The sequence below is a fragment of the Carcharodon carcharias genome, chromosome 5 (assembly GCF_017639515.1).
Source record: "Carcharodon carcharias isolate sCarCar2 chromosome 5, sCarCar2.pri, whole genome shotgun sequence".
In the NCBI taxonomy this organism is placed as follows: Eukaryota; Metazoa; Chordata; class Chondrichthyes; order Lamniformes; family Lamnidae; genus Carcharodon; species Carcharodon carcharias.
The window spans coordinates 39,100,258-39,123,167 of NC_054471.1; the positions used below are offsets into that span (position 1 = coordinate 39,100,258).

The 22,910-nt window shown below is 42.7% G+C and overlaps 1 long non-coding RNA gene across 15 annotated transcripts in view; it reads left to right on the forward strand.

Annotated features, from left to right (window-relative positions):
• Window positions 1–5,758: 5,758 nt before the first annotated feature.
• LOC121277946 overlaps window positions 5,759–22,910 on the forward strand; it is a 620,247-nt gene continuing 603,095 nt past the window's right edge. For all 15 annotated transcript variants that reach the window (XR_005943011.1, XR_005943014.1, XR_005943018.1 and 12 more), the window contains exon 1: window positions 5,759–6,054. This is a non-coding gene — a long non-coding RNA (uncharacterized LOC121277946). The remainder of the gene's footprint in view (window positions 6,055–22,910) is intronic.

Genomic DNA, 22,910 nt, shown 5'->3' on the forward strand with positions numbered 1-22,910 from the left:
AAGAGCCAGATCGGGCATGATGGACTGAACAAACTCCTGTGTGCTGTACCATTCTATGATCCTATATGCAGCTGTGGGAATTCTCAATGTCTTATTTGATGCAGAGCTGAGTTTCCAACCCATATTCTATCCACCATTAAGGGACTATCATCAATTTAAGTAAAAGACAACAGCTATGAAACAGATTAAGTTAACCCCCCTTTTGAAGTTGTGGACTATATTTTGTAAAATGTGGTTTCCAATAAATCAATAGTGACTGGTAAACTCTAAAAGCAGTTTATGAAAGATTTAGGAGCAAAGTGAACTAGATTTGTCACATTTTTCCAACGTTTATTTAGTCCAGATGTGGGAAATCAGCTAATGTGCCTAGCTCATCTTTTCACAGAAACCTAAAATTCCACCCACTATCCATCATAGCAGCTCAGTTTCTTGAATGACTTCAGGCTTTTTGTTTCACTGCCCCACCCAGAAAATTATTCCAAGTGTTAAGTGCCTCCTGACATCAGTCCTAAACTTGCTTTTTACTCTTTTGTACTTCTAACCCATCTCTTGTTCTCATGTCTTAACTTGAACTGAGTAATTTTTTACACAACTTCACGATCATTTGTTGCGTTTCAAGCTGAAGAGTCCAGTTTATTTTTCTAACTGTTCCACATTAGTATATCATCTGACATTATGGATCAACCTTAAGGTCTTTCTCAACACCACTTCCAAGGCTTAGATGTTTCTCATGTGTTCCTGTGACTAGACCAAATTTAGTACTCAAGATGCAGCACTGTAAACAAATCAGTAGAGTGTAAGTATGAGATCATCTTGCTGAGACTATTTAGTTTTCTAGTTATGGAAATGTCAGTGTCCTAATTCATCAGGGTTATGGGTGTTGTTGGCAAGGCCAGCATTTATTGCTCATCCTAACCTACCCTTGGAAAGGTAGCAGTGAGCCTCCTTCTTAAACCACTGCAGTCCGCATGGCCAATACTCCAACAATGCTGTTCGACAGAGAGTTCTAGGATTTTGATCCAGCACTGCTGAAGGAGTGGTGAGATGCTTCCAAGTCAGTTAGTTTGTGATTTGGAAGGGAATCTGCAGCTGATCGTGTTCCCATGCAACTGCTGTCCTTATTCTTCTAGGTTGTTAGGGGGTCGCGGGTTTGGGAAATGCTGCCGAAGAAGTCTTACTGAGTTGCTGCAGTGCGTCCTATAGATAGCATTGTATAATGTACAGATTGGAAATGGTTATTTTCTGAGATAGTTATGGCATTTTTCAACAAAATATAGGCTATCCACAGGCTTTACTAAGCACCTACTGTAACTCTGCTGGAAAGTTTGTGGAATGGTAGCAATGAGTGAAACTACCATTCACGCAAAACAAACCCATTGATGGGAAAGGAGCTGCAGTTCCAATTTTCCTGGCCTCCTGGAAGCCCGCCAAAGCATCAACAGCCAATATGGATGGTGAAAACGGTTATATAGTTGAATGGCGCTTATGGGGATCGATCCTCCTGGACTCTGAAAATTCTGCTTGTAGTAAGGACTTCTTGGTCCCATTGCTGGTGGCCTCCAGCACCCTTCTGTCTGGTAGATGCTTTTTTGTCATGTACAGCACCTTCACTCTGCTGGGTGCCTGAATCACACCTCTAGTAACAGGGATGCTGGCTATGGGATGCATATGAAGGGGTTTGCTGCTGACCCACAACCTCTGTTGAGGCCACAATGTCATTCTTCAAAAATAAAGACATACTCAGCAGTGAACGCACCGTCAGTAAAAGGCACCAAAGATCCAGGGCCTAATTTTAAAAATTATTTATTCTCAGAATGTGGACGACACCAACAAGGCTGTTCCTATTGTTCATCCCTAGTTGTCTTTGGGGAGCTGGTGGTGGGCCGCCTACATAACCTGCTGCATTCCATGTGGTGAAGGTGACAGTAAAACATAGAAAGGTAGAAAATAGAAGCAGGAGTAGGGCATTTGGCCCTTTGGTCCTGCTCCGTCATTCAATATGATCATGGCTGATCCTCTATCTCAACACCATACTCCCGCTCTCTCCCCATACCCCTTTAAATCTTTAGAGCTTAGAAATCTATCTAGTTCCTTCTTAAATATATTCAGTGACTTGGCTTCCACAGCCTTCTGTGGTAGAGAATTCCACAGGTCCAGCACCCTCTGAATGAAGAAGTTTCTCCTCATCTCAGTCCTAAATGGCCTACCCCGTATCCTGAGACTGTGAACCCCCGGCCAAAGGAATCATCATTCTTGCATTGAGTCTGTTCAGTCCTGTCAGAATTGTATTTGTTTCAATGCAATCCCCTCTCATTCTTCTAAACTCCAGTGAATACAGGCCTAGTTGACCCAATCTTTCCTCATATGACAATCCTGTCACCCCAGGGATTAGTCTGGTGAATCTTTGCTGCACTCCCTCTATGGCAAGTATATCCTTTCTAAGGTGAGGCCAAAACTGCACATAATACTAACATCAGTAACAGGGAAAATGCTAGAGTATTATAAAGGATGGGATAACAGGACACTTAGAAAATATCAACGGGATTAGACAATGTCAACATGGATTTATGAAAGGGAAATCATGTTTGGCAAGCCTATTGGAGTTTTTTGAGGAGGTAACTAGCAGAATAGATAAGAGAGAATCAATGGATGTGGTGCATTTGAATTTTCAGAAAGCTTTTGACAAAGTCCCACATAAGAGGTTAGTGTGCAAAATTAAAGTACATGGGATTAGGGATAATATATTGGCATGGATTGAGAATTGATTCGCAGTTAGGAAACAGAAAGTAGGGATATATGGGTCTTTTTTGGAGTGGCAGGTGGTGACTAATGTGTCTTGCAGGGTCAATGCTTGGGCTTCAACTATTAACAATATATATCAATGGTTTGGATGAGGGAAACAAATGTAATATTTACAAGGTTGTTGGTGACACAAAACTTGGTGGGAATGTGAGCGTTGAGGAGGATGTTAAAAGGCTTCAAGGTGATTTAGACAAGTTGAGCAAATACATGGCAGATGCAGTGTTATGTGGATAAGTGTGAAGTTATCCACTTCAGTAGGAAAAACAGAATGGCAGAGTATTACTTAAATGGTGATAGATTGGGAAATGTTGATGTACAAAGGGACCTGCATGTCTTTGCACAGCAATCATTGAAAGCAAGCATGCAGATGCAGCAAGCAGTTAAGAAGACAAATGTTATGTTGGCCTTCATTACGAGAGGACTTGTGTACAGGAGCAAGGATGTCTTACTGCAGCTGTACAGGGCCTTGGTGTGACCACATGTGGAATAGGCTAATTGGTCTGAAATTGGCTGTTTTCTCCCTCCCACCTTTTTTTTAAATAGCCAAGTTACATTTGCTACCCTCCAATCTACCGGGACTGTTCCAGAATCTATAGAATTTCGGAAGATGACAACCAGCACATCCACTATTTCCATAGCCACTTCCTTTAGTACCCTGGGATGTAGATTATTAGGCCCTGGGGATTTATTGGCATTCAGTTCCATTAATTTCCCCAGCACTATTTTTTTAGTAATACTCATTTCCTTCAATTCATTCTTCTCACTAGACCCTTGGTTGCCTAGCATTTCTGTGAAGTTATTTGTGTCTTCCTCCATGAAGACAGATCTAAAGTAGTTGTATAATTGTTCTGCCATTTCCTTGTTCTCTCCTATAAATTCTCCCAGTTTAGACTGTAAGGGACCTATATTTTCTTTCTACATATTTATAGAAGCTTTTACAGTCCACTTTATGTTCCTTGCAAGAATGCTCTATTTTTCCCATCTTAATCAATCTCTTGGTCCTCCTTTGCTGAATTTTAAACTGCTCCAATCCTCAGGCTTGCTACTTTTTCTAGCAACTTTATATGACTCCTCTTTGGGTCGAATACTATCCTTAATTTATTTTGTTAACCATGGTTGGATTATTTTTCTTGTTGTGCTTTTGTGCCAGAAATGAATATATAACTGTTGCAATGCATACATTCGCTCCTTAAATATTAGCCATTTCCTATCTACTGTCGTGCCTTTTTATGAAGTTCCCCAATCTATCTTTGCCAACTCATGACTCAAACTTTCGTAATTTCCTTTGTTTGGATTCAAGACCCTAGGTTTGGATCAGACTACTTCACTTTCCATCCTAATGAAGAATTCTATTATGTTATGGTCACTGTTCCCTAATTAATTATTAATTAACCCCTTCTTAATGTCAGCCTCAAACATACCCAGCCATGCACTAAACATCAAGTTCCATTCCCCTCCTCCCCAACAGCCCCCACTAAATTTGACCTGGTTTTAATCTGGTCTTTTGCCTCCCCCAGATCATCACATGATATTCAGATGGGGTGTGGAGTGTATATACACATAATTGTGATGCACAAAGCATTGCAGTTGTGTAGGACAGGCTGAATGGACCAGAAGGCCTTTTCCTTTCCTCTACATCTCCATTAACCTCCGAAAAGAATGCGAATTGCAGCAGTGTGAGAAATGGCAAAATTTAAAAGAAAAAATCAGGTCCACAGCCTTATGGTCAGAGTGAATTTTGGTACCAAACTGCAGGTCATCTTCTGCTGTGGTCCTATATCTGGCTTGAAGTTCCCCAGATTCATTGACATTGGCCAGCATTAATTTCCCATCCCTAATTGCCTTGAGAAGCTGGCAGTATGCTGCTTTCTTGCAGTCCATGTGGTGAAGGTGTCCTTAGGTGTTGTTAGCTAGTGAATTCATGGATTTAGACCCGGTGACAACAAGGAATGTCCAAGCTGTGTACGATTTGGAGGGAAACTTGAAGGTCATGATGTTCCCACAAGCTTGATTTTATCTGTGATAGAGGCTTCATGGTTCAGAAGTGCTGTTGAAGTAACCTTGGTGAGTTGCTGCAGTGCATCTGTCGATGATACATATTGCAGCCAAAGTGTGCCAGTCATGGTGGAAATGGGTGGGCATTTACCCAGTGGGCATTCAGCAAACTGCTCTGTCTTGCACCTTGTCAAACTTCTTAAGTGTTGTTGCAGCTCCACACAAGCGAGTGGTTCCATCACAATCCCGACCTCAGCCTTGTAAATGGTGGGATTGCTTTGAATCACACAGGATCAGAATCACAGAATCTTTACAGTGCAGAAGGATGCCATTTGGCCCATCGAGTCTGCACTGGCTCTCTGAAAGAGGATTCTATCTAGTCCCACTCCCTGATCTGTGCTGATGATCAGGATCTCCGACAGGATGGGAACTGGCCGGATAAGATTAATAACCTTCATGTGCAGCCTGTTGTTATAAAGGTTCTCACAGAGATAAGGATTTCCAAGTCATTGGCATATGGCTTTAAGGAGCTCACCGTTTAGGGAAATGACTCAATTATTAACTATTACACAATATTTGGACTGTACTGTAATGGATGAATGTCTAAACTCTCAGTTATAAATGCAATTATCTGCTATGCAAATTAGGTACCTCAGGTGGACACACCAGTTGCCACAGAGGGGTGTGCAAAATAAGTTATTTTACATCTTAAGCGGGAAGGGGCATAGGCTGCAGCAACCACAGCCCACATACCTTACAATGTAAAAACAACCCGCCCCGGCCCCGCCCAATTCTATCTTTATCCTGGCGAGGCTGCAACGTGCTGCAGGCTCTCTCGCACTCTGAGGTTTACGGTAGCTCGGGCAGCAACGCGCGCACCCGGAGAGAGCGCGAGCCCGCGTGCTAGGATTGGCCGGGGGGGTGGGGGGGTTCGGTGGGGGGTGGTGGGCGTGACCACAAAAGGCAGAGGCAGCCTGTGACTGATTGACTGACTGAGTGAGTACAGGCAATTGCTGCTCAGAGACCAACATACAACACCAAACTGACTGGCATGTCCGGCAATGAAAAAGACCAGAAGAAGGACATCTCTGAAAAGGCAGAGAGAGAGAGGGAGGGGAGGGGGGCTGGTGGTTGGGGTAGTGGGAGAAGAGAGAAAGGGATGACTTAAATTTGTGCAAGCAGGTTGACAGGAGCCAAGCTGTCATTTGAAGGGAACTGGCCTCTTCAGAAAACATGCAGGAAAAAGTTCCTGCCATGGTAAGTGGCAAGATATTCCAATGTTACTATTTGCCTGGAACATTTATATTTACGTTATTCCATTTTGGACATGTAATACAGCCAATAAATTTGCACTGATAATTTTCGACCAATTTAAAATCCACTATTATTGTTGGTGGCACAATAATTAACTATTAATTTCACTTAATCCTACAGTTATGCTGTGGTATTAGAGCCACACATTTTTGGCAGGTAATATCCTATATATATCGCTCCTATATGTTTGTACAGCATGAATTGCAACCTGCTTGCTATGAGAATCTAATGCATATGTTCAATCTGTAGTCATTGAATTAGATTATTGAGGGAAATTTATCTGCTGGTTCACAGTTCCTTTAGAGGAAGTATGTGGTATAGTCAGTAAGTGCATTGAAGTTGTAACAAAGCTTCCTGTTTCTTTTTTTTTTACGAAAATTCAAAGAATTAAAAAAAACTAACACGATTTTATTGGTCAGGGTCAATTAAGGCTAAAAATTCTCAGCATCTTTCTGGTTATCATGCAGCAGATTGTAATTTCGTCTGTGAAGCGCTTTCTAAGCAAATCTGAAACAAATGCTTAGTATAAACAGCTCTTCTAGTTTAAAATTGAGCTGAAGCCTGTTGATTTTATCCATGGCTTTTTAGATAATTAGAGATGTAAGAAAAAAAGGTATTTTCTTCTAAAAGAATTTCACTTTATGTTGCTAAAATGCCTCAACCAAAAACTGTTTGTAATTAAAGTTTCCAACTAACTCTACCAATCTTAAAATATACAAATTACACTTCATTATGTAATTCCTTGGTTACATTCCTTGCATGACTGAGAAGCTCGTGTACATTTCTTAAGAGACTTCTTAAAGCAAAGTTCAGATCAAAAGCTGGCACGTAGTACAACATAATAATTTGAATTGGTTTTCTGTCAGGGAAATGATCTGAAACTGTGCAGGGATTATAGAATACTGTTTAAAGTAGCAGGCTGCAGCTGAAACACTGTCATATCTCTTGCACTCAGGTTGCATGAAGATGGTTGTATAATACATTTAATCAACACAATGTATTCTGTGCAAATTTGTACTGTACTTGGGGAGTGGGAAGCAGAAACTGGGCATTTAGCCCCATGGTGGGTAGGACAAATGAAAGTCAGGCCCTGAGGCCAGGTTGTTCTTGGGCATAATTCCAAGACTAGCTAAATAGTGGTATTGGTTGAGAGCAGAGAGCTGGTTCCCAATACAACCAGCTCCCTTGATCATGGAACAAAATAATTAACTTGGGAAGGAGTTATTCATAGAATACTGTGAACAGTTTTGGTCCCCTTATCTAAGAAAAGATATACTGGCATTGGAGGCAGTCCAGAGAAGGTCCACTAGGTTGATCCCGGGGATGGAGGGGTTTTCTTATGAGGAGAGGCTGAGTAGCTTGGGCCTGTACTCATTGGTGTTTAGAAGAATGAGAGGCGACCTTATTGAAATGCATAAGATTCTTAGGGGGCTTGACAGGGTAGATGCTGAGACGTTGTTTCCCCCTTTGGGAGAGTCTAGGACCAGAGGGCATAATCTCAGAGTAAGGGGTCACCCTTTTAAAACAGAGATGAGGAGAAATTTCTCCTCTCAGAGGGTAGTCAATCTGTGGAATTCTTTACCACAGAGGGTTGCAGAGGCTGGGTCCTTAAGTATATTCAAGGCTGAGATAGACAGATTTTTAATCATTAAGGGAATCGAGGGTTATGGGGAAAAGGCAGGAAAGTGGAGTTGAGGATTATCAGATCAGTCATGATCTCATTGAATGGCGGAGCAGACTTGATGGGCCAAATGGCCTACCATTGCTCCTACGCCTATGGTCTTTATGGAGACAGATGACATCCTTAAACTTGAGTTTGACTCTGGCACTTTGTGATATCATCTGTTACCGCCTTGTAGTGTCCTTGTAGTACTGTGTCTGGTGCTGTGGAAAAGGGTGGGGAGTGGGAGGGAAGGGTGTAACTAAGCAATATTAAACCCATAGTAGTTAAGCCATTTTGGAATGTGACTTCAATATCCTTTGGCAGTGCAGATACTTTTTCTACATATTTGTTTCAAGTTTTTTTTTAAAAATTCACAGCAGGGTATTTGTTTTTAATTGATGCTTTTAGTGTATGGTGGAAAGAAACCTAAAATATTGGAGATACTTCATTTAGAATTTGCCACGTGCAGATTTTATACATTTCTCTCCACCCCACCCACCCACCCCAAGATGCTCGCACTGTAAAAGCAACCATATGGTTTGAAGCATCAACAAGACTCAGAAGTGAGAGCCTTTTTCTCGTTTCTGAGCAAGAGGGGAGACAAGTAAGACTTGGATTTTTTTTTCCCCCATTAAGTCATACCACTTTTGGATGCAAAAGTAGGAGATGGAAACCTTGGGAGCGTTTAAGAAATAATTGAATTCCGCAGTGTGAGGCTGGCCCTAGATACAGGGGTAAACATCATCTTTCTTAGCTGCAATTATCTTTGGACCGGTCGTGTGACGGGCGAATCTTTCAGCGTGCTTCATATTGTATTCATTGATGTTTAGTATTGAAAAACACAGCTCGCTTGATTGAGCGTGGCAAAAAAAAATCCTCTGGCACCTAACTGCATGACAGGAAAAAAGGGATGGGGGGGGGGGGGGGGGGGTAGGTGGTGGGTGTGGCGGTGGGGGTGTTGCAAATGCAATATCAGCAGATTTGCTTTGACCGTCTGTACCCTAGGGTGCTCGTTCTCTTCCAGTGAAACCATTTGATGCTGCGCGTTTTAACTTTTTTTTTAATAGGTCTGCGATCAACCACACCCCCTTGTCACAGGCTCGGGGCTGTGTTAATGTTCTGCTTCACCGGCGCATGGAGTTGGCGGTGGATCTGGAATTGAAAGGGGTTTTTGTATCCTATAAGGTGGGTGGTGGTGGTGTGGGGGACGACGACTTTGTGCCATAATTCTGAAGCCCCGCAATGCACAGAAGCGAGTTTTTTTTTCTTGGATGTATTCGTGAATGAGGTTGAAGCGGTGTGAAAATCGTCTTAACTACTAACGATCGGCAGTTCCGTTTTTAGTCTCAGTTTTCAGAATGTTGCACCTGAGTAACAGTCCCCGCCCACCCTGTAGCGAGAGGGAGAGGGAGAGCAATACGATCCCACATTAGATTAATGCTGTTCAACTGTAAACTGGCAGTTAACCTATCAGAGTTTGCAGTTATGCGCCCAGGAGAGTAAAATCTCTTAACTACGGTCATTCCAAATAGATGTGCGCACTATTATTTAAAACTATATATATTTTTTCTTTTTTAAAAAAAAAACAAATTAATCTCAAATTTCTAGTGAGCTCTGTTAACTAACCAACTAACTAACTAACTGGTTTCTCCACTGCTTTCATTTTGGAGAGGAAGTGGTTGCCTTCAGAGCTACATTCATAAAGTTTTAAAATCTGTATTAAAAATAGCTTTTCATGCAAAACCATTCAGCCTGCATGAAACCCCATTCATTATGGGAATGTTTTTTTAAAGAGACAGTTCCCTTTGGTGCATCAAATTTTTCATATTCAGGTTCCAAATAAATATTACATTTTAAATTCGAACTGTTTTTGTAGAAATATGATGTAATCTGAATCCTACGGCTTGCCTTACATTGTTTTTGCATCCTTAAGAGTAGTTTAAGGCACCAGGGCAACAGTGGAGGATATAAACCATTAAAAGTTTGTTGTCAGTAAGCTGGTGTGTTTTCATTATTTTAGTATTCTGGGTGTGAATGTATTGCGTTTCATCCATGGGAGTGCTGCATTCATCCTGCATTCTCAGAGAAGGATGGTGTGAAGCACCATTTTTGGGTCATGTTACGGTCTAGTGCATATTGAATAGCTCTCAAGTGCATAGTGTCATTGGATGAGCATTGAGTGATTTGGCTTCATGAGCTGGTGGCGACTACAACATTAGCAGGCTATAATGTTATTTTTTAAATTAATTCTTGGGGTGCAGGTGTCACTGGCAAGTCACAAGTTACAAACAATATTTCAAGCACATTTGAGGTGGTTGGCAGGAATAAATTTAAGGGAGTGGTCTTGGCATAGCGGTAATGTCACTGGACTAGTAATCCCGATACATGGGCTCAAATCCCACCATGGCATCTGGTGGAATTTTAAATTTAATTAATGTCTGGAAAGGAAAGTCTCAGTAATGGTGATTGTGAAACTATCATTGATTGTTGTGAAAACCCATTGGGTTCACCAATATCCTTTAGGGAAGGAAATCTGCTGTCCTCACCTGGTCTGGTCTATATGTGACTCTGGACCCACAGCAACCTGGTTGACTCTTAACTCCCCTCTGAAATGGTCTAGCAAAACCACTCAAAGGTGATTAGAGATGGGTAACCCTGTCAGTGACACCCAGATTCCAATAAAGAAAAAGATGCATGTTGTTGAAGAAAGGGAGGAGAGTAGCAATTTATGGCAACTCTTTCATCTGGTCAAGGGCCCTTTGCAGGATGCCTACTTTACACATGACTGCAGTTCACAATGCCAAGAAACTTGGGAACATGGAAAGGATCCTTATTGGGCACTTACTTTAACAACAGCAACTCATATTAATGTAGCACCTTTGACATAATGAAATGTACCAAGGGGGCTTCACAGAATCACAGAATTTTAATGGCACAGAAGGAGGCCATTCAGCCCATCATGTCTGCACCGGCTCTCCAAATGAGCATTACAGGAGCTGTATAAAACAAAGTGCGATGCCAAAGTACATAAGGAGTTATTAGGTCAGATGACCAAAAGCTTGGTCCAAGAAGGAGGTTTTAAGGAGTGTCTTAAAGAAGAAAAGTGAGCAGGAGAGGTGTAGGGAGGGAATTCCAGAGCTTGGGTTGGTCACCAGTGGTGGAGCAATTATGATTGGGAATGCACAGGAAGCTAGAATCAGAAGAGTGCACATATCTCGGATGGCTGTTTGCCAAAGAAACATCTGCCATTGTTTCCTTGATTGGTGGCACCTCATGTTTAATCTGTCTCTCAGAATGAGTGGGGATGAAACTAATAGTATAAGGAAGTAGGCCCAAAAATATTTCCTCTTTAAGGATATGTAAACCTTTAGTGCCTGAGCCACGTCTGTAAATGGGAAAAACTGGGCATGACTGAAACTAGCAGAAACAGTTTGAAAGGCTTCCCCTAAAGTGCATCCTTTGACTCAAGTACAGTCCCTTTTTTATAGTGATTACAAATGGAGCTTAGAAATTATGTAACAACTGTCCAGATCTCAGTTCGTCCCTAACAGGCTGTATGGTTTTAGGGTTCTCTCGCTACCACTGTTCCTTCATCGTTGCTAGATCTAAATCCCCAAGATCTCTACCTAGCAACATTGTGAGGCCACCTTCATCAAACAGACTGTAGCCGTTTAAAAAAAGTGGCTCACCACTACCTTCTTAAGGGCAGTTAGGGAAGGGCAGTAAATATTGGCTGTCTTTTTTATATTTTGCCATTTCTCATGCTGCTGCAGTGCACGATGCTTGTCAGAGGTAATTGGGAACAGTACAAACACAGGCAGACAAGAAAGGATCCTTTTAGTCCACTCAGCCTGACCCCACAATTGCAATGTCTTTTGCAACATCGTTCTGCACCCCCATCTGAAGAACCATGTGATCTCTTCGGTGAGGCAACAGACAAGATTAAAACTCCAGTTCCGAAGAAGAGTCATATTGAACATGAAACGTTAACCGTGCTTCTCTCTCTACAGGTGCTGCCAGACCTGTTGAGTTTTTCTGGCGCTTTTTGCATTTATTTAAGATTAGAACTAATGTCAATTTGCAGGGTGGAATAGATACAGTTTAGTGTGTAGCTGAGTAAACTTGAAGCTGACATTAAGGCCGCCTGAAGTTCCTCAACATGAATCACCTAGGCAAAAAGGGAAGACAATCAATAACTTTGCTTAATTCAAATTCTTGGCCCTGTAATACATTCCACACATTGTTCAACTAGGTAACCACTGTGTTTGTTTGTGTGTGTGTGTGTGTGTGTGTGTGTGTGTGTGGGGCACAGTGATACACCCTATTGATATATTCCACCTAGTGCATAGTGTGAGTTAAAAAACCACCCAGAGACAAACCTATTGGAATATTTCAAGTGCGGTTTTCTTTTAATTCTTTTAATTTACTACTGAAGTATTTAAAAAAATCTACAAGTTCTCACATAAAAATCACCAGTGTTTAAAAAGAAATCTGAGCTCTTCAGAACTAGTAAGGGAGTGGCGAGAGTTAGCAATGCTTAAATCAGCTTGGTGACAGCTCAGGGGGAACTCATGGAGAGAGTAGGGGAGGATAGGGTAGTGAGGTGGGTGGGAGAGGGAAGGGTGCAGGGAACGTATGTATAGTAGGGAGCATGGGAGAGGGAAAATGGAGTGTAAAGGGGAGAGGAAGGAAGGTAGGGATGTGGAGGGAGAGGGAGGGGGTGGTGCAGTGATGGGATGAGGAGGAACCCAGGGAGTTAACTCGAAACATTAACTGTGTTCCTCTCCACAGATGCTGTCAGACCTGCTGAATTTTTCCAGTATTTTTGCTTTTGTTTCAGATTTCCAGCATCCGCAGTATTTTGCTTATAAATTAATTATTCCTGTCTTGCACACCTTGGTGTCCTGGCTGAGACCTGAGACCCAAGTCACCTACTGAGTTGCTTGTTGCTGAATAGGCTAGACTGCTGGTGTGAGAAAGCCCTTTGACACCCTAGAGAAGAATTGAATTCTACCCTGTAACCAGAAGACAGAGGACTTTTCTTTCACACTAAACAGCCCAATCAGAGAATTGTATCTCTAGTTCTGACTGACTGGTTGGATATGCAAATCTTCATCCTCCAATCAGGTGCTTCCATTTTCAAATGGTATGATGTCGGAGTTGAATTGACAACAGGATGTAATTAAACTTTTTACAAGCACAGTAGTTCCACAAAACCAAGCTTTAACAAAATTGATTCAGGTTAAGCATGTCTCACATAAAAATGCAAAAATGAACAATATTGCAAACTGGCTGCTTATTTTTTCTGTTTAGCTCCAGAATTTAAAAAAAAATCACTTCTCAGACTGCAGATCAGGGCATTGATTCTTTTCAATTTGTATTTCTTAGATTGAGGTTAAAATTCAAAGTGAGCAAAGTATTAAATGCAGATACTGTGATTCTGAATTGCTTAGGCAATTTTATATATCTGCCATGTAATGGTGCTGAAGAAGTAGGATCTCAGAAATGCTGAGTTCTGCATTTCTGCAAGCATTCTTGTTATTTCTATAGCTGCTTGGTTTAAAGTAGAAGCAAATAATAGGAAGTAAAAGACTTCTGTATAATAGTCTGTAGGAGTTCCTCATTTATGTTTTTTGAAACACTCGATTTTATTTTGCTTGTTGCACACAGCACATATATTAACATGAAACTTGACTTGGAAGGAGATCGGTGTTCTAAGGATTGAGGCGTATTTATAGAGTATTGCTGAGTTTGTAACCACCAGTTGTTGCCAAAAATCCCACTGGAGGTTGATGAAAAATCAACCAGACAAATAGTATTTGGCGGCCTCTGGCGGTTAATCAGCATAGCTGAGCTCACCGAACAGGAAACACCCATTGAGAGCCAAGGGAAAACCTTATTTGATGCTAGGCTGACTGCAGTAAGTAAGAAAGATTTTCCAGCACTCATTTAATCTGTCCTTTTGACTTGGTGAACAACTAATTAAGCAGCAGAAGCAAAATGTTGAGCCGTTTTTTTTTTGCAAACTGGATTAAATTAAGATTTCTGCTCAAGCCTGGTCCCTGCTTCAGTGCTCCTGGTCTCTGCTGACCCAGAATTGGGAATTTTAAAAATCCAGTATGTCTGGCCAGTCACACCATGTGATAACTGCGAACCTTTACAGCATCAGCATGGTTCATCTGCTAGCTCACTCTCCTTTTTTGTGGTGTCAGCTGTGGCTCAGTTGGTAGCACTCTCGCATCTGAGTCAGAAGATTGTGGCTTCAACCGCTCCAGGGACTTGAGCACAAAATCTAGGCTGACACTTGGTGCTGTACTGAAGAGAGCTGCACTGTCAGAGGTACAGCTTTTTAAAATTATGGATATGAAACCTTTTCCCTCACATGGGTGTAAATGATCCCATGGCACTATTTTGAAGAGGAGCAGGGGAATTCTTCCCAATGCCCTGGACAACGATACTAAGACACATTATTTGGTCATCACATTGTGGGACTTGCTGAGAGTTTCCTACATGATAACATTCGATGGTGATTCATTGGCCGCAAAGTGCATATATGAAAGATAAAACTCCTAATCAGAGCTGCTTTACTGGAAGTTTTCAGAAGCTTTAGAAAAGCATTTCAAACAGCTGGTTGTAACCATGGCATCCTGTCCGAACTACTGCTGCTATTCTGTGGCAGCAGTAAAATAAGCAAAGCACACATGCTGTGCTGCTGGATCAGTGTAAGGAGGAGGGCACTTGTACCTGCTCTGGGTCACTAAGCATTTTACTCATCACCATGCCGACCACAACAGTTCTCAGTGTTCCGATCACTTTCCATCGAATTCCCAATGTCAAAAGTTAAGTTTACATTACTGGCCGCACCTCAACCTGATGTCCCTTCTGTACCTTCTGGTCGACTGCCCACACCGTATCGCACTAGCTTTAAAATCAGCGGCAGAGCTTTCAGCTGTCTCACACCACACTGTGGTGTTTTCCCCTTAAACCTCTCTGCCTTACTGAACCTCTCCTCACCTTCAAAAGCCCTTTCGGGTGAAACGTTAAGCCGAGGCCCCATCTGCCTGCTCGGGTGGATGTAAAAGATCCCCTGGCACCATTCCAAAGAAAAGCAGGAGAGCTATGCCCGGTGTCTGGGCCAATATTTACCCCTCAACCAACCTCACATGAAAAGAAACAGGTTATCTGGTCATTATCACATTGTTGTTTGTGGGAGTTTGCTGTGAGCAATTTGATTGCTGTGTTTCCAACACTACAGTAATGAATACACTTCAATAAGTACTTCACTGGCTTTAAAGTGCTTTGAGATACTGGTGTGGTTGTGAAATTACTATATAGATGTGAGAAGTGAGCCACTCAGCCAATCAGGCCTGTGCCAGATCTATGATAGAGCTACCCAATTTGTCTTGTTCCCTCAGTCTTTCCCTCTCAACCTGCAAATCTTTGTTTCAAGTATTATAAGAGTTTTTCCACCCACGGTAGTTGACAGGGCCCTCAACTGTGTCCAGCCCATCACCCGCGCTTCCGCCCTCACACCTTCCTCTCCCTCCCAGAAACATGATAGTGTCTCCCTTCTCCTCACTTATCACCCCACCAGCCTCCGCATTCAAAGGATCATCCTCCGCCATTTCCGCCAACTCCAGCATGATGCCACCACCAAACACATTTTCCCTTCACCCCACCGCCCCCCCCCCGGTAGCATTCCACAGGGATCGTTCCCTCCGGGACACCCTGGTCCACTCCTCCATCACCCCCTACACCTCAACCCCCTCCCACGGCACCTTCCCATGCAACCACAGAAGGTGCAACACCTGCCCCTTTACTTCTCCTCTCCTCACCGTCCAAGGGTCCAAACACTCCTTTCAAGTGAAGCAGCATTTCACTTGCACTTCCCTCAACTTAGTCTACTGCATTCGTTGCTCCCAATGCGGTTTCCTCTACATTGGAGAGACCAAAAGCAGACTGGGTGACCGCTTTGCAGCACACTTTCGGTCTGTCCACAAGCATTACCTAGATCTCCCTGTCACTTGCCATTTCAACACTCCACCCTGTTCTTATGCCCACTTGTCCATCCTTAGCTTGCTGCATTGTTGCAAGTGAAGCTCAACGCAAACTGGAGGAACAGCACCTTATCTTCCGACCAGGCACTTTACAGCCTTCCGGACTGAATATTGAGTTCAACAATTTTAGATCATGAACTCTCTCCTCCATCCCCACCCCCTTTCCGATTTTCCCCCTCCTTTTTGTTTTTTCCAATAATTTATATAGATTTTTCTTTTCCCACCTACTTCCATTATTTTTAAGTGAATTTCCATCCATTTTTTATCTCTACCTTTTAGCCTATTTCGATCCCTTCCCCCCACCCCACCCCCACTAGGGCTATCTGTACCTTGCTCGTCCTGCTTTCTATCCTTAATTAGCACATTCCTTTAGATAATATCACCACCTTCAACACCTCTTTGTCCTTTTGTCTGTGACATCTTTTGGTTATCTCCACCTATCACTGGCCCTCTATCCAGCTCTACTTGTTCCACCCCCCACCCCTTAAACCAGCTTATATTTCACCTTTCTTCTATTTTTACTTAGTTCTGTTGAAGGGTCATTCAGACTCGAAACGTTAACTGTATTCCTCTCCGCAGATGCTGCCAGACCTGCTGAGTTTTTCCAGGTATTTTTGTTTTTGTTTTGGGTTTCCAGCATCCGCAGTTTTTTGCTTTTATAAGAGTTTCCTTTTAAATGTTATTATTGAATCTGCTTCCACCATCCTTTCACAGGAACTCACTGTGTGGAAAAAAATATCCCTTCACCTCCACCTTTAGTTCTTTTACCAGTTTGTGTCCTGTGGTAACTGAGTTACCTGCCAGTGGAAACAGTTTTTCTCTGTCTACTCTATAAAATCACCTTGTAGTTTTGAACATCTCTGTTAAATTTTCAATAATAAACCCAGCTTCTCTAGTTTCTCCACTCAATTAAAGTCCCTCATCCTAGATGTCATTCTGGTAAATTTCCTCTGCACTCTCTCCAAGGCCTTGACACATCCTCCCTGATGTGTGTTCCTCAGAATTGAACACATTGCTCTAGCTGAGGCCTAAGCAGTGATTTAGAAATGTTCTTTGCACCTGTCTTTTTGACCATGCCTCTGCCCCTGAACCTTGCCCCATTTCTCCTATTTGGGTCTGACCCCATAACTGTGAAAGGTTTTGAGATGTTTTACTACTTTAAGAGCTGTATAGGTGTCAGCCTTGGCTCAGTGATAGAACAATCGCTTCTAGAATCAGGAGGTCATGGGCTTAAACCTCATCGCAGAGACTTGAGCACATTAAGCTGACAATTTTGAGCAGTACTGAGGGAGTGCTGTACTGTTAAAAGTGACGTTTTGGATAAGACATTAAAACTGAGGCTACATCTTCCCTCTCAGATTGATGTAGAAGATCACATACTTGAAGAAGAGCAGAGGAGGTTCCTCTGGTGTCCTGGCTGACATTTACCCTTCAACCAACACCTCCAAAAGAGATTGTATGGTCATTTATTTCATTGCTGTTTGTAGCTATTCATGTGCACAAATGAGTCTTGATTGCAACAGTGTTTCATTGTGCGTGAAGCACTTTGGGATGTCCTGATGACGTGAAAGGTAGTATTTAAATGCAAGTTGTTTATAGAGTTGTAAACTATATTGGAACACTGTCAACTGTCGATGTTAATTTTGTAGCTGCATCTCCATTCATAAATCCAACTAACCCAATCTCTGTAGTGGGGACAGTCGTCCAACCCTGTGACAGAACAACCTCGACCCTCCTAAGTGCTTTGAGCTGGTTTCAGTGCACTTGTGCCATGACACCAATCAGCATCTCAACGTGAACATGGTTTTTGCATGGAACTGGTTCAGCTTCCAATTCCCTCAGCTGTCCTCCTTGTATCTCATTCTCAGGTACAGTAACTTAGTGTATGTGGGAAACAAAACAAATGGAATAAAATGCACCTGATCAGTGCACTTAGTTCCCTTTGGTGTTGCTTTACCCTGAATCTGATTTTTGAATGCAGAGTAAAGACTGTCTGTCTGAAGTTTGTAATAAAATATAAAACTGGAATCTGCACATGAACTAGTTAAGCATCTATTCCCTGTGAACTACGTAAAGAGACCCGAAGTCATTCTACATTATATGTCATTTTTTGGACAACTTCCATCGTACCATTCTCTACATTTTTACTAATGATTTCCTATCAGTAATATTATCTTTCATGAATTTATATGAATCAAAAAGAACAACAACCTATATTTATATAGTGTCTTTACAGCACCAATCTGCATTTGTATAGTACCTTTTAATATAATAAAACTTCTCGAGGTGCTTCGCAGGAGCATTTTAAACACAATATGACACAGAACCACACAGGAGGTTATTCGGTCAGGTGAAGCATCTTAAAAGAAGAAATCAAGGCAGAGAGCTGTAGGAAGAGAATTCCAGAGCTTGAGGCCTAGGCAACTGAAGGCACGGCCGCCAATGATGGGCTGATTAGAATCGGGGATGCTCAAGAGGCCAGAATTAGACAGAGGTGAGGCGAGACAATGGAAGGATTTGCAAACAAGGAAGAAAAAAATCGAGACGTTACTCGACTGGGAGCCAATGTAGGTCAGTGAGCACAGGGGTCATAGGTAAACTGGACTTGGCGCGAATTAAGGCACTGGCAGCAGAGTTTTGGATGACCTCAGATTTACACAGGGTAGGATATGGGAGCCAGGATTGCATTGGAATCATTGAGTCTAGAGGTAACGAAAGCACGAATGATGGGGTTCAGCAGCAGGTTAGTGGAGACGAGCGAAATCAAGCAATGTTAAGGAGGTGGAAATAGATGGCCTTAGTGATGGCATGAATACATGACTGGAAGCTTACCATGGGGTCAAATATGACACCAAGGTTACAAACTGATTGATTTAGTCGCAAACTGCTGTGAGAGAGAGCGATGGATTTGAGCTTGGAGCGGGGATCGAAAACAATGGCTTCAGCCTTCCAAATATTTAATTGGAGGAAATTTCTTCTCAGACGGTATTGGATGTCCGGTAAGCAGTCTAATAACTGAGCAATAGTGGAGTGTTGAGTAGTGGTGATGGAGAGGTAGAGATGGATGTCATCAGCATACATGTGAAAGCTAATGTTGTGTTTTTGGATGATGTCGCTGAGGGGCAGCATATAGATGAGAAGTAGAGGCCCTTAGGGGTCACTGGAGGTAGTGGTGAAAGAGAAGCCATTGCAAGAGATCCTCTGGATATGATTAGATAGATAACATTAGAATCAGGTGAGATCAGTCCCACCCACTTTGACGACAGGAGAGGTGTTGGAGGAGGATGGTGTGGCCAACCATGTCAAAGGCTGTAGGCAGGTCGAGAAGGACAAGGAAGGAAACAAAGGATGTCAAAGGATGTCATTGTGACTTTGAGAAGAACTGTTTCGATAGTTCAGCGGGGCGGAAACCTGATTGGAAGGATTCAAACACTGAGTTCTGGGAAGTATGGGCACAGATTTGAGAGTAGACAATACGTTCAAGAACCTTGGAGAGGAAAGGGAGTTTGGACATGAGATGATAGTTTTCTAGGAGGTGGGGTCAAAAGTTTTTTTTTGAGGCAAGGGATAGGTCATCTTTACACCTCTGAGAGCGTGGGAAAGGAAGGTTCAATCAAGGAATTCAGGGAATTGGGTAATTATCAGAAGCGAAAAAGCTGGCAGGACTCTGGGGGAAAAGAAGGAGCAGGACTAGGTGAGTTGCTCTTCCAGAGAGCCGGCACTGACATGATGGGCCGAATGATCTTCTGTGCTGTAACCATAATAAAACATCCCAAAGTGCTTCAAAGAGGCATTATGAAACAAAATGTGACACTAATCCTCATAGCTTTAAAGTGTTTTCCACTTGTGCAGTTGGAATTTTAGAGGACTCCCTGGAACCCATTTAACGTAGCCGGCTCATCTAATGTAAACCATACTATTTTTCCATGCACACCAAAGTATATAATGGCAACAGTAGGATATGTTCAATATGTAATATTCCACTATTAGTTCAGAAATACGCGGGTTACACAAACCTGTTTGCCGTTACATTCTTTGATGACGAGACCAGCCAAGAACTATTTCAGTGTATGAAAGAAAAAGATGCCCTTTGCAGGCACTAGTGATGATAATTTGAGGCTCTTGGGTTGGGTGACTATCAATGGTTTTGACTTGGATCATGGATTCATCTTTTAATAATTTTCCAAATTATTCCCACATACCAGAGATCTGAAATCATATTTTAAATGGAAGCCAGAACAACACCATACCCTCCGACAAACCAAACTCACTCCCATCGGCGGAGAAGAGCAAAATTGATGTTTCGAGTCCTCATGACCCTTCTAGTTCTATTGAAGGGTCATGAGGACTTGCAACGTCAACTTTGCTCCTCTCTGACATTGTGTTGCCTGGGGAGTGAAGCAATTCCAGTTGACATAGATGGCGGTTTTGCTTCTGCTTGCTGCAGCTTTGAAAAATCAGAGGGTTTGCAAATTCTATTTCACCCCTGATTAAAATGCTGAATGGAAAGAAGCTGAAAGACGGATTCCATTATAAGTCTGGTCTCGACAACGGTGCCAACCTTCTATTTGAGGGTGTGCTGGGGCAGCCCACTCTCTTGCTGTAGACACTGAGGCGGGTATTTTTCTGGCCCTGCTGTGGCTGATGTGGCAGGTCGGCCAAAAGTCCATTGACTTTCGGTGGGACCGGAATATCCCGGTGACGGGCGGGGCTGGAAAACCTCTGCCTGAAAGGCTGATTTGCCTGGCTGGGGAATCTAGAACGTGGAAGCACATTCAGGGCCACGTGGAGGAGAAATTTCTTCACTCAGAGGGTTGTGGATCTTTGGAATTCTCTATCCCGGAGGGTTGTGGTTGCTTCAACATTGGGTTTAACGCTGAGATGGACAGATTTTTGGTCTTTCAGGGAATCAGATATAGGGAGCGGGCGGGAAAATGGAGTTGAAGCCCAAGGTCAGCCACGATCGCACTGACTGGCATCGCAATGTGGTCTGCTCCTATTCCTGATGTTCTTCTCCATCCCATCACGGACCATCCGTTTTTGTCTTTTTACCACCCTCCCCCATTTCACTTGCTCAAAACCTATTACATTTCAAACTTTTCCCAGTTCTGAAGATGGGTCACAGACCCGATAGGTGAACTCTGGGCTGGACTTTCCCTACAGGGTGGGAAACAGAAGTTGGGACTGTTTTGAGTCCTGAACCTGCCTCGGGGTGGAGGTTTCGGTGCGAATGGTCACTCATTAGGACTTTCATGGAGGCGGCTCTTAACTGGCATGGAGACAGATTCCTTGTCCAGTTAAGGGTGGTGGGCGGGCTCTTATTGGAGAGTCAATCAAGGCCTTCCAGCATGAGATGGTAGGTAAATAGCAATTCAGGTTCTTCAACGTGGAGATGTTTCTCATCAACTTTTCAAAAACTTTTAATGCTTCTTGCAGCCAGGTCACCATTGTTATGGGGAGGGATTTGATGGCGCCCCATTGGGCGGTATGTAGCTATGCTTCCACGCTGGCAGAAGGGTGTCTAGGCCTGCCTGGAGCACCTTTCTCTGTGTAAAGTTATCCAACTTGGCCTGTTCATATATGACTTCTTATGGCAAGTGCTCCCTAAATACTCAGCAAAGCTTTAGCATTCACACTGCTGCTGATAGACATGGCAGTTGATTGGTACTCGTAAAATTAACTAAATGACTTTTAAAAAAATTAATCCAATGGTAAGTAGTGGTAATTTAGTGTAAGCAAAATTGCATGGCGGGGGTGATTTCTCCAGTATCCTGGCCAATATTTCTCCCCCATCCAACATCACTAAAACATATATGTGTATTTGAGAGCTTGCTGTGCATAAATTAGCTGCTGCATTTCCTACATTTCAATAGTGACTAAACTTCAGAAATACTCCATTGGCAGTAAAGCACCTTGGGACATCCTGAGGTTGTGAAAGGCGCCATTAAATGCAAGCCTTTCTTCTTTCTCTCTTACCACATGGTGTTACCATGTCTCTAACCTGGAGTCAGAGAAAAGTTATGAATGGGGTCAAGGCCCTCCTACACAAGGTGGGAAGTAAAGAATGAGAAGAGAGTTACTGTGGCTCATCCCCACACCTCCCAGCAGCAGGTTGTAAATTGTTTTACCAGTACAGGGTTACTTCAATTTCTGTCTTGGAAGAACTATATGCTACATTTTAAGTTTGCTTTCAGTTGCTTTTCTATGATGGCGACCCACGAGTGACAAAGTTTAAATGATTAGATAGTTTAAGATCAGTAATTAAAAGATTTCTCAATTTCGTGAAACGAAAACCCCATTCTAGTAGGTCGTGGCTGATCGGCATGTTAATCTCCTTTAGCTGCCTTTTCCTCCATGTCCCTCGACATCTATCTTATTTTATATTAATTCATGGGATGTGGGCATCACTGGCTGGGCCAGCATTTATTGCCCATCCCTAATTGCCCCTGAGGAGGTGGTGGTGAGCTGCCTTCTTGAAGCGCTGCAGTCCCACGTGGTGCAGGTACACCCACATCTTTCTCCAATAAACATCTACCGATCTCAGTCTTGAAAATGTTGATTGACTCAGCATTTACAACATCTTGGGAAGAGTGTTCCCGGTTTTCACTATGCCTTATGTGAAAGAATTCTTCCTGATTTTATCTCTGAGCGGTCTAGCTCTAATTTTAATATCGTGCTCCTTGTTCTGGATTTGCCCAGAGATGAAATGGTTTGTCAGCCGTCATACCCATCAAATCCTTTAATCAATTTGCACACCTCGATTAGATTAGGCAAATGGTCACACGAAGAACAATCTGCTATACATTGACAGAAATCTCCTTGGACACTCCCTCGCAGCAGCAAATATCAAACAAAATTTTACCCCTCCAAGGAAGCTGCAATTTAGGGATGTGGAGGAGAAGTCACCTGCATTTATGTTCCTGAAGCAGGCAGCCTTGAATCAGTGGCAAATTTGTAGGACTGACACTCCCAGGGATCCCGATGCTGTTGGTTTATTGTAGGTTGGGTTGTTTACAGTAAGTAGTTGACTAACTATGTGGGACCACGTGTCACCAACTGATTATTCTTTACAAAATCTC